Source organism: Oncorhynchus gorbuscha, linkage group LG12, assembly GCF_021184085.1.
Source record: "Oncorhynchus gorbuscha isolate QuinsamMale2020 ecotype Even-year linkage group LG12, OgorEven_v1.0, whole genome shotgun sequence".
Taxonomy (NCBI): domain Eukaryota; kingdom Metazoa; phylum Chordata; class Actinopteri; order Salmoniformes; family Salmonidae; genus Oncorhynchus; species Oncorhynchus gorbuscha.
In genome coordinates, this window is record NC_060184.1 from 75718524 (window position 1) to 75729337 (window position 10814).

A 10814-nucleotide genomic window follows, 5' to 3' on the forward strand; every position below is an offset into this window, starting at 1 on the left:
CCTTCTGTGTTTTGCTTGTTTCTATTACAAACAGGAATTCTAGACATTTTATTAGCATGAAATCAACTGTCATTTAACAAAATTAAGTAAACACTGGTTTTCATAGAATATACTGAGATTTAGGGGACCCCACAGAGAATCAGGAAAATAGACAAACATCTCTGGTGGTGCTCCTGGGCCAAATTCTGTCCCCTAAATCAGTGGCTTCCAACCAGGGGTACTAAGGACCCCTGGGGGTACTTAGCCTATCCACAGTGGGTACTTGGGAAGACTCATGAGACCATAGGCCTACTGGTCAAATGCAGGAGCGGGTACTTCAGTGGTATTCTGGCAGAGCAAAATTCAGTTTGTCGTACAGTAATCGAAAAAGGTTGGGAACTGCCCTAAATGGACAGGTACATTGTTCAGAAAATACCTAATTAGACAGAAAGTGAAACTACTACCCACACCGATGAACAATGTATTTTGTTTGCCTAAAACTTAGGATTTATGAGGTTTCATGAGAATTTGATTAATATTAGATCATATTTGCATGTGACCCATTATTACATCCATGGACTATCTTTATCTACTGACAAAAAGGCACTAGAGTTGTAGGCGTTTGTTGATTTTCTCTTGAAAGAAATCAACACAGCGACAATTATGTGGCAATTGAATTTTACACAACATAAAATCACCAAAGATCAGTGGCTTTAGCATCCTGTTGGGTACGTCCCCTGACACTTGTTCCCATTCTCAAAAAATCGGTCACTGAAATTCAAACTTTTACTCAATACAACACATTGAATGTAACTTCCCACTGTTCACTGTGTAATAAAATGCTGCATAGAATGGCTGATTTGCTCATATTTGCAAAGGCCTACCTGTGATCCAGGCTGAATCTCATCCGGCCGTGATTAGGAGTCCCATAGGGCGGCGCACAATTGGCCCAGCGTCGTCCGGGTTTGGCCGTCATTGTAAATAACAATTTGTCCTCATCTGACTTGCCTATTTAATTAAAGGTTAAAAAAAATAAAAAAACATTTGGCTGGAGGAATGAATATATATGCATCATGATCTGCATGTCATTGTCAGTAAGGGAAAATTGCATGAAAGCTTATTTTCTCTTCAGACACACACTCTCCCTCCTTACCTTACGCACCCCCCCCCCCCCATAAACACACACACCACTCTCTCTCTCTCCCTCCCTCCCTCTCATAAACACACACACCACTCTCTCTCTCTCTCCCTCTTATAAACACACACACCACTCTCTCTTCCTCCCTCCCTCTCATAAACACACACACACACCACTCTCTCTCTCCCTCTTATAAACACACACACACACCACTCTCTCTCCCTCTTATAAACACACACACACACCACTCTCTCTCCCTCTTATAAACACACACACACACCACTCTCTCTCCCTCTTATAAACACACACACACACACCACTCTCTCCCTCTTATAAACACACACACCACTCTCTCTCTCCCTCTTATAAACACACACACACCACTCTCTCTCTCCCTCTTATAAACACACATACCACTCTCTCTCTCTCCCTCTTATAAACACACACACCACTCTCTCTCTCTCCCTCTTATAAACACACATACCACTCTCTCTCTCTCCCTCTTATAAACACACACACCACTCTCTCTTCCTCCCTCCCTCTCATAAACACACACACACACCACTCTCTCTCTCCCTCTTATAAACACACACACACACCACTCTCTCTCTCTCCCTCTTATAAACACACATACCACTCTCTCTCCCTCTTATAAACACACACACACACCACTCTCTCTCTCCCTCTTATAAACACACACACACACCACTCTCTCTTCCTCCCTCCCTCTCATAAACACACACACCACTCTCTCTTCCTCCCTCCCTCTCATAAACACACACACCACTCTCTCTTCCTCCCTCCCTCTCATAAACACACACACTACTCTCTCTTCCTCCCTCCCTCTCATAAACACACACACACCACTCTCTCTCTCTCTCCCTCCCAAACACACACCACTCTCTGTCTCCCTCCCTCCCTCTCAAACACCCATACCACTCTCTGTCTCCCTCCCTCCCTCTCAAACACCCATACCACTCTCTCTCTCCCACACACACAACAATGACATTACTCAACTCCAAACTTTTAAAACATTAAGCAACAAACAGAATTTAAGGAGCACAAGAAACAAATGTATATATTTATAATTGTTATTTTGTTTAGGCTTACATTAGGCCTATAGTGCATTCGTAAAGTATCCAGACCCCTTGATATTTTCCACATTTTGTTACGTTACAGCCTTATTCTAAAATGGATTAAATATTTTTCCCCCTCAATCTACACACAATACCCCATAAAGACAGAGCAAAACCAGATTTCTATAAGTTTTTGCAATCGTATTAAATATTACATTTACATAAGTATTCAGATCCTTTACTTAGAACTTTGTTGAAGCACTTTTGGCAGCGATTACAGCCTCAAGTCTTCTTGGGCTACAAGCTTGGCACACCTGTATTTGGGGAGTTTCTCCAATTCTTCTCTGCAGATCCTCTTAAGCTCTGTCAGGTTGGATGGAGAGCGTCGCTGCACAACTATTTTCAGGTCTCTCCAGAGATGTACGTTTGGGTTCAAGTCCGGGCTGGGCCACTCAAGGACATCCTGAAGCCACTTCTGCGTTGTCTTGGCTGTGTGCTTAGGATCGTTGTCCTGTTGGAAGGTGAACCTTCGCCCCGCTCCGGAGCAGGTTTTCATCAATGATCTCTGTGTACTTTGCTCCATTCATCTTTCCCTCAATCCTGACTAGTCTCCCAGTCCCTGCCGCTGAAAAACACCCCCAAAGCATGATTCTGCCACCACCATGCTTCACCTTTGGGATGGTGACACGTTTCCTCCAGATGTGACACTTGGCATTCAGGCCAAAGAGTTCAATTTTGGTTTCATCGGACCAGAGAATCTTGTTTCTCATGGTCTGAGAGTCCTTTAGGTGCCTTTTGACAAGCTCCAAGCAGGCTGTCATGTACCTTTTACTGAAGAGTGGCTTCCGCCTGGCCATTCTACTATAAAGGCCTGGTTGGTGGAATTCTGCAGAGATGGTTGTCCTTCCGGAAGGTTCTCCCATCTCCACAGAGGAACTCTCGAGCCCTGTCAGAGTGACAATCGGTTTCTTGGTCACCTCCCTGACCAAAACCCTTCTCCCCCGATTGCTCAGTTTGGCCGGGCAGCCAGCTCTAGGAAGCATTTTGGTGGTTCCAAACTTCTTCCATGTAAGAATGATGGAGAACACTGTGTTCTTGGGGACCTTCAATACTGCAGACATTTTTTCGTACCCTACCCCAGATCTGTGTCAGAGCTCTACGGACAATTCCTTCAACCTCATGGTTTGGTTTTTGCTCTGACATGCACTTTCAACTGTGGGACCTTATATAGACAGGTGTGCCTTTCAAGTTGTAGAAACATCTCAAGGATGAGCAATTGATCAAATAAATCGAGTTTCATAGCAAAGGGTCTGAATACTTATGTAAATAAGGCATTTCTGTTGTCTAAAATCGTTTTTTTGCATTGTCATTATGGGGTATTGTGTGTAGATTAATGAGTAAAATATGTATTTAATCAATTTGAGAATAAGGCTGTAATGTAGTTTTTGGGGTAAAAAAGTCAAGGGGTCTGAATACTTTCCAAATGCACTGTATATGAATCCTACCTTTGAAGCACATCTCATGACTAGCAGACACTTTTCCTTTCTTCCTGTGTCAACCAACAAGTTACCAGGTTGTTAGCTAGGTAACATGACTGAACAACGTTGTTTGTTATTAAGCCCATAATTATCTACCCGGGATTAGTTTAAAACGGTCCGCAACATGGTTTATGAAATGTTCATAAATGCGTGCAAATGCAGCTAGATTTTTAAAAGTCATCTCCGCTATTATGGGGCATATTTTTGTCATATGGGTCATATTTCATTAACCGTTTAGACTAGAAACAAGCCATGGAAGCATGACTGTTGTGAAGCAGTGCTCCATTGTCCTTCTCTGACACTCAGAGGTTGCACGATAGTGAACTTGCAAAGTTTACTCAGATTGGCCTGTGCTCTTGGTTAAAACAGGCGATGAAATTATACAATGTATCAACATTGCTTGCTTTGCACGCTGCTCCAATGTAACACATGTACAAATCTAACAGCAGAAGACTCAGCAGGGTCTGGGTCTGCATCCCCGCTGCTAAAGTAAATATTTGTTTAACTGACGGAGGAATAAATGCGCACGAAGAGTGTTAGAGAAGCAGGTGAGTGAGGGCTGGTAGGAAATGCGACCTGCGCATACAAGAGACCATCAAATAAAATGTTATTTGTCACATGCGCCGAATACAACAAGTGTGGCCCTTACAATGAAATACTTACTTAACCAATAAATAAATAAATGCCCTTAACCAATAATGCAGTTTTGAGAAAAACATGTGCTAAGTAAAAAACAGATAAGTCAAAAAACAAGAAATAAAAGTAGCAAATAATTAAAGAGCAGCCGTAAAATAACAATATCGAGGCTATATACAGGGGTTACAGGAGTCAATGTGCGGGGGACTAGTGGCTATTGCTTAAATTCAACAGAATTTATAAACAAAACTGACTTTGTAAATATTTTATAAAACGTGACAGGCATGTTCTTTAGATCGGTAGGGCTGAAAAATATGAAACGGTACTAAGGTATTCTGCAATGTTTGAAGTATCATGACGTTTTAGTACCGTGATATTACCGTGCTACCAGTATACACTGTAACACTAGTAGAGAGAAGCAATTAAGTAATGGAAAAAGGTACTTTAATAATTCTGTCAGTCCAGCCAAAGCAATCCGAATTCACCCCACCCAGAATTCAATAACAATGTTAATGTCGGATACCATGTATAGCGCCTTCTTTATGAGCAAAAAAGGGAATAACACACATTATGTATTACTATCCATAATAACAGGCTAATACAGGATTTGTAAAGTTGACCCACCTCATGATAAGGATTTCAATAAGAATTCCGGTCCTCAGTGGAGCTGCACCTACAGGAATGGAATCAGATCAGACATATTCATTAAAAGAAAGGTGAGAGTGGGGCAGCAGGCCATCTTGCTCCTTCAATAAGGGAAGCACAGATGAATAAAGCCACACAAGCATGAAGTTACGGAGCGCTGCAACAGAGTGTGACTAGTGTGTGTGGTAAGGCAGATTGATTGGAAGACGAGTCTGGTCTGAACAGCTGGGGGCTGTTCCCAATTCCCTAAGCCGCATACTACGGTTGCGTGAACACTTTAGACAGCACCATTAATGACTTAAGATATATTAAGACATTCTTACAGTAGGTTCAAACAAGGCAAGGGACCTCATTGAACCTTTATTTAAGCAGGGGTCCCATTGAAACTACAGTTTCTTTTTCGTACATTACAAGACCAAGTTGTTTTTGTTTTTAAACAACCACATTTACTCAGTGAATAGGTCTTTTAGTGGTTAGAGCGTTGGGCCAGTCACCGAAAGGTTCCTGGATCGAATCCCCGAGCTGACAAGGTAAAAATCTGTCGTTCTGCCCCTGAACAAGGCAGTAAACGTGGATGTTCCCCACACCTCTCTGATTCAGAGGGGTTGGGTAAAATGCGGAAGACACATTTCAGTTGAAGGCATTCAGTTGTACAACATACTAGGTATCCCCCTTTCCCTTTCTAAGGCTTCAATGACTTACTTTGGAGCAGTCCCTCCTTTTAGATGGTGCTAAAAGGTGGCAACGCAGCTATTGACCCCTGACCTAAAACTTAACTATTTGCTTGCTGTTGTAGCCTCCTGCCCTCAAGCATAGCATCCGCATTCCCATCCTCAACTACGGTTCAATCACACGCACCAGATGGTTCTCCAAGTGAATGCTTCTCAGAAATGTTTACTCTCTATGGCCTTGACAAGAATGCATTGGTTATAGTAAACTTGAAATAATGAATACATTCCCTCCATTCACCTTTAGTGATGCTTTCGTTCAAGGACGAACATTGCAGTAATTATTATTAGTAATGATCTTAAATTGCTTTATTTTTCTCAGATATCAATGTACCTCAGAATCTGTCCATCTCAATCAGAGAAAAGCACTCAGCAACATAATATTCCATTTTGTGCGATTTTGTGCGGATGGAGCGATTTCCCCTACCAGCTGTGCTGTTTCTCCCAGTAGCCTGCGCAGCACAGTGGTAAGTTTCTCGAAACCAAGTGATATCGCAAAAATAATGTCTGGACCCTTCTATAACATGCCATTTACATGAAAATTTGAGATTTGGCTTAAATATAGTGAATTATACTGTACAATTGTTACAATTATTATACCCTTTTAGTGTAAGAGCTGAAATGTCAGTGTGTATTGGTGGGATGGAGTTTTGGCCTGCCTGTTGACATTGGCAACAGTAAATTAGTTGATAGACCAATAAGAAAGAGAGTTCCAAACCTCTGCCAATAACAGCTAGTTTTCAGTTTTCCCCTCCCCACTCAGACCATTCCCAGACAGTCCTAGCTAAATTAGGTTGTTTAGGTTGTTTTTCTGTGTTCGGCCTTGTATGGTTCTCAATCAGAGGCAGGTGTCGTTAGTTGTCTCTGATTGAGAACCAGACTTAGGTAGCCTGGACTTCATTGTGTTTTTTTGGGTGATTGTTTCCGTGTCTGTGTTTTACACCACACGGTACTGTTTTCAGTTAACACATTTGTTGTTTTTGTAACTTGAAGTGTTCAGTTTGAATTTATTATTAAATAAGATGAACACTAACCACACTGAGCTTTGGTCCTCTCCTTCAACGGAAGAAAAGCGTTACATTAACTGTTACCCAGAAATGACTTGATATTGCGATGTAAAAATGTCTGCATTGGACCTTTAAACTTATTATGCATGTCAATTAATTTCATATTCCTTCTTTATGTAGTATGCTCTAGTACATTCTAATTCAAATCTGGACTTCATAGCCAGATCCTGAACTTTAAAAAAAAAATATATATATATATATATTCTTCCCTTTAACTTGGGACATCAGGTGGGTGCAATTATCAGGTACAACATAAAACAAGCAGACCTCCAGGGAAGGGTGGATTTGAATACCCCTACTCTAATAGTTTAGTGGTAGTATTCTACACTTTAATGTAGCAAGTATCACAGCTGTGTGCTGGAAAACCTTGGTATTGCATGGGTGAGGTTGTGCTGTGATGCTTATTTTAATTTCCTGTTTTTTGGGGGCTTTTGACCAGCCCTAACTTCTCACTGAAAACAGTTTTGGTATTCAATAACTTGGGTTTATTGACAGTGAACTGCAAAAGTTTAATTGACCAATTAGTTTGTTTAATAATCCACCAATAATGTAATCACAGGATAATATCACTACATTTATATGCCATTTAGCAGACGCTTTTATCCAAAGCGACTTACAGTCATGTGTGCATACATTCTACGTATGGGTGGTCCCGGGGATCGAACCCACTACCCTGGCGTTACAAGCGCCATGCTCTACCAACTGAGCTACAGAAGGACCACACTACATCACAGAGCAGTTCTGATGAATACCCTGTATTTTGGAAAGCTGTTAAGTAATTGATTATTTTATAGTAGCCTTGGTTCTGCGTGTATGTTTAACCATATTTTAAGGACTTTCATGGTAGTAAATGTTTTGATAATTCATATACAATTTATTTTACATGAAATATACTGAACAAAAATACAAACACAACATGTAAAGCGTTGGTCCCATGTTTCAAGAGCTTAAATAAAACGTCCCAGAAATGTTCCATACGCACAAAAAGCGTATTTCTCTGAAATTTTGTGCACAAACTTGTTTACATTCATATTAGAGAGCGTTTCTCCTTTGTCAAGAAATTCCATCCACCTAACAGGTGTGGCATATCAAGAAACTGATTAAACAGCATGATAAATACACAGCTGCACCTTGTGCTGGGTACAATAAAAGGCAACCCTAAAATGTGTACTTGTGTCACACAACACAATGCTACAGATGTCTCAAGTTTTGAAGGAGCGTACCATTGGTATGCTGATTGCAGGAATGTCCACCAGAGCTGTTGACAAATCATTTGATGTTAATTTCTCTACCATAAGCCACCTCCAACATCGTTTTAGAGAATTTGGTAGTATGTCCAACTGGCCTCACAACCGCAGACCACATGTAACCACACCAGCCCAGGACCTCCAAATCCGGCTTCTTCACCTGCGGGATCATCTGAAACCAGCTACCCGAACAGCTGATAAAACGGAGGAGTATTTCCGTCTGTAATAAAGCCCTTTTGTTTGGAGAAAACTCATTCTGGTTGGCTGGGCCTGGCTCCCCACTGCGTGGGCTGTACCCATGCCCAGTCATGTGAAATCCATAGATTGGGGTCTAATGAATTTATTTAAATTGACTGATTTCCTTATATGAACTTTAACTCAACAAAACCGTTGACATTGTTGCATGTTGCGTTTATATTCTTGTTCAGTATAGTTTTGAAAAGTGTTATACTTACCTTCAATAAAAAATATTTAAAAAATAATAACTAATACCTGAACAAAAAGAAGGTCATATTTCATGTTTCCCTTCCTACACGGTGAAAGGACAGGGACTGTGAAGTGACCTCCTGGGTTGCAGTTCTCCCTGTACTTCCAATTTTGTCCACTTGGGGAAAGTAGAAAATAAACTGAACTATTATCCACCTCTTTACTGGCAAGTTATCAGAACTCACAACAAATGATCTATACCAAAAAGAAATGGGAGTAAGGTCCTGTAAAATAAAGGCTTTTCGTTCCGTCTTTGGGATACAGACCATGTCACTCACTAATTTCCAATTTGATAATAATAGCCACACTTATTTCTTAAAAGATTAAATCACTGCACCTACACATTGAATACCACATACTGACAGTTATGTACGAGTTACAGATAATGTCATTATGACTTACCTTGGTCAGTGCTGATTATCTTGCTAGAGGAATGTTTTTGGAGGCTGCTCCTGCATTACTAGCCTACCTCATTCACTCACTCCCTGTCAGGGAGCCCACGTGCCTTGGTGAGGAAAGAGATGGTCTCAGCCTGGGGGAGCCATGGAGATGGACTGGCAGTCTGTCATTCTATGGAGAAAAAGTATGACAGGAGAATAGGTTAAGGTGAGTTCATGTGTTCAAGTACATCAAGCAAGACTCAAAATAACCCCCTTAAAACCCATTCAGGAATTGACACCATATAGCGAGACACGCACGCACGCACGCACGCACGCACGCACACGCACGCACGCACGCACGCACGCACGCACACACACACACACACACACACACACACACACACACACACACACACACACACACACACACACACACCCAGCCACCAGGCCCCACACCGAGACGGCAGTGGAGGGCACAGCCACCCCTTCTCCCCTCCACACAAACACACAACAGCTGGGAATGGGACCCTTAGCAAGTCATTGACGGGCAGGAGATGGTATGTTCAGCTTTGGAAGCTATTGCAGAACCTCAAGGCTGAAGTGAGGCACAAGGTGTGAAGTTGAAAGAGTCTAAAGGCCTCCAGTATACTATAATGCACAGGTCTTGAAGGAGGTAACACACTTTCCAGCTATGTCACCCCTACATCATCACCTTAACAGCTTGACTATTCCCCATATTGTACATGATGCCCTGACAGCTATCTTGATCTTTAACAGTGTGGCACTTACAACTCTAAGACCCCATGCCCCTTGTCTCAGCACCTTATCAGATATCCACTTAGTCTAATGGAAATTTAAAGGGAGAGAGTGGAATAGAATGAAATGTTTTTATGAGAATAGAATTGTATTAAAACTGAGTTGATCCATAATTTACATGAAAGATGGTAATAAATAAGGGGGTAAAACTATAAAAGGCTATTTTCCAACGTTTAAATGTGATACTGTCTTTGAAAGTGAAAGCTTTACGAGTATCTGGCCTGTTGGACACATTTTTTCTTGAAGGAGCACGAAATAATGATTTGTAAAATAAAAAAAACATCTTTCTATTCTTTCAAACGTAGGTATGACGCCCTGTGTGTAAGTTTTGTTAACAACTCATGTAAGTAAGTATTTCGCTGTTAGTCCACACCTGTTGTTTACGAAGCATGTGATAAATACAGTTTTATTTGATGTTGAGTCCCCCAACATGAGTTGCTTGAGGAAGGTGGCTTGTGTTCTTCCATTTGTGGCCTGGAAATATTTACATGAAAAGGTTGCAGCTATTACAATGTCACATGGTGAGGGCCACAGGAGAAGGAATCCAATAAGAATTTCACAGGTTTATATTTGTCCTCAAGGATAAAAAGTAGACAATGCCACGTCAACAAGATGGGGCCTAGGGTTATGCTTACAGTAGATGGGAATCTCGGCGACAATGCATAGGACAGTGACCTTGCCTTTGTGAACAAATGAGGACAGCTGCAGTTGTCTTGCAATGATTTCACACCATGCAAGAAGACTATCATGTCATCTCAATGACCTTAAGCGATCACAACACGCAAACAACAAAAGTGTTCATAAGAGACATCCAAGTTTGTTGCCAAACATTTACTAGAACATAAAATGCAAAACTTTAAAAATGACTACTCCCCCTTACTGGCATTGCTGACATATTGCACCAAAACACTAAATGCAAGGGATTTCCAATGCTCAAACATACCAGATTGATAAGTGTTGGATATACATGGTGCCTGAAACTGCTCTATAAAGGAGGGTGCTAAAATAGTCTCTGAAATGTCCTAACGTCGTCATGTAGCCATCTCGTAAAGTGACAATCCAAAAAAGGAGTTACAGC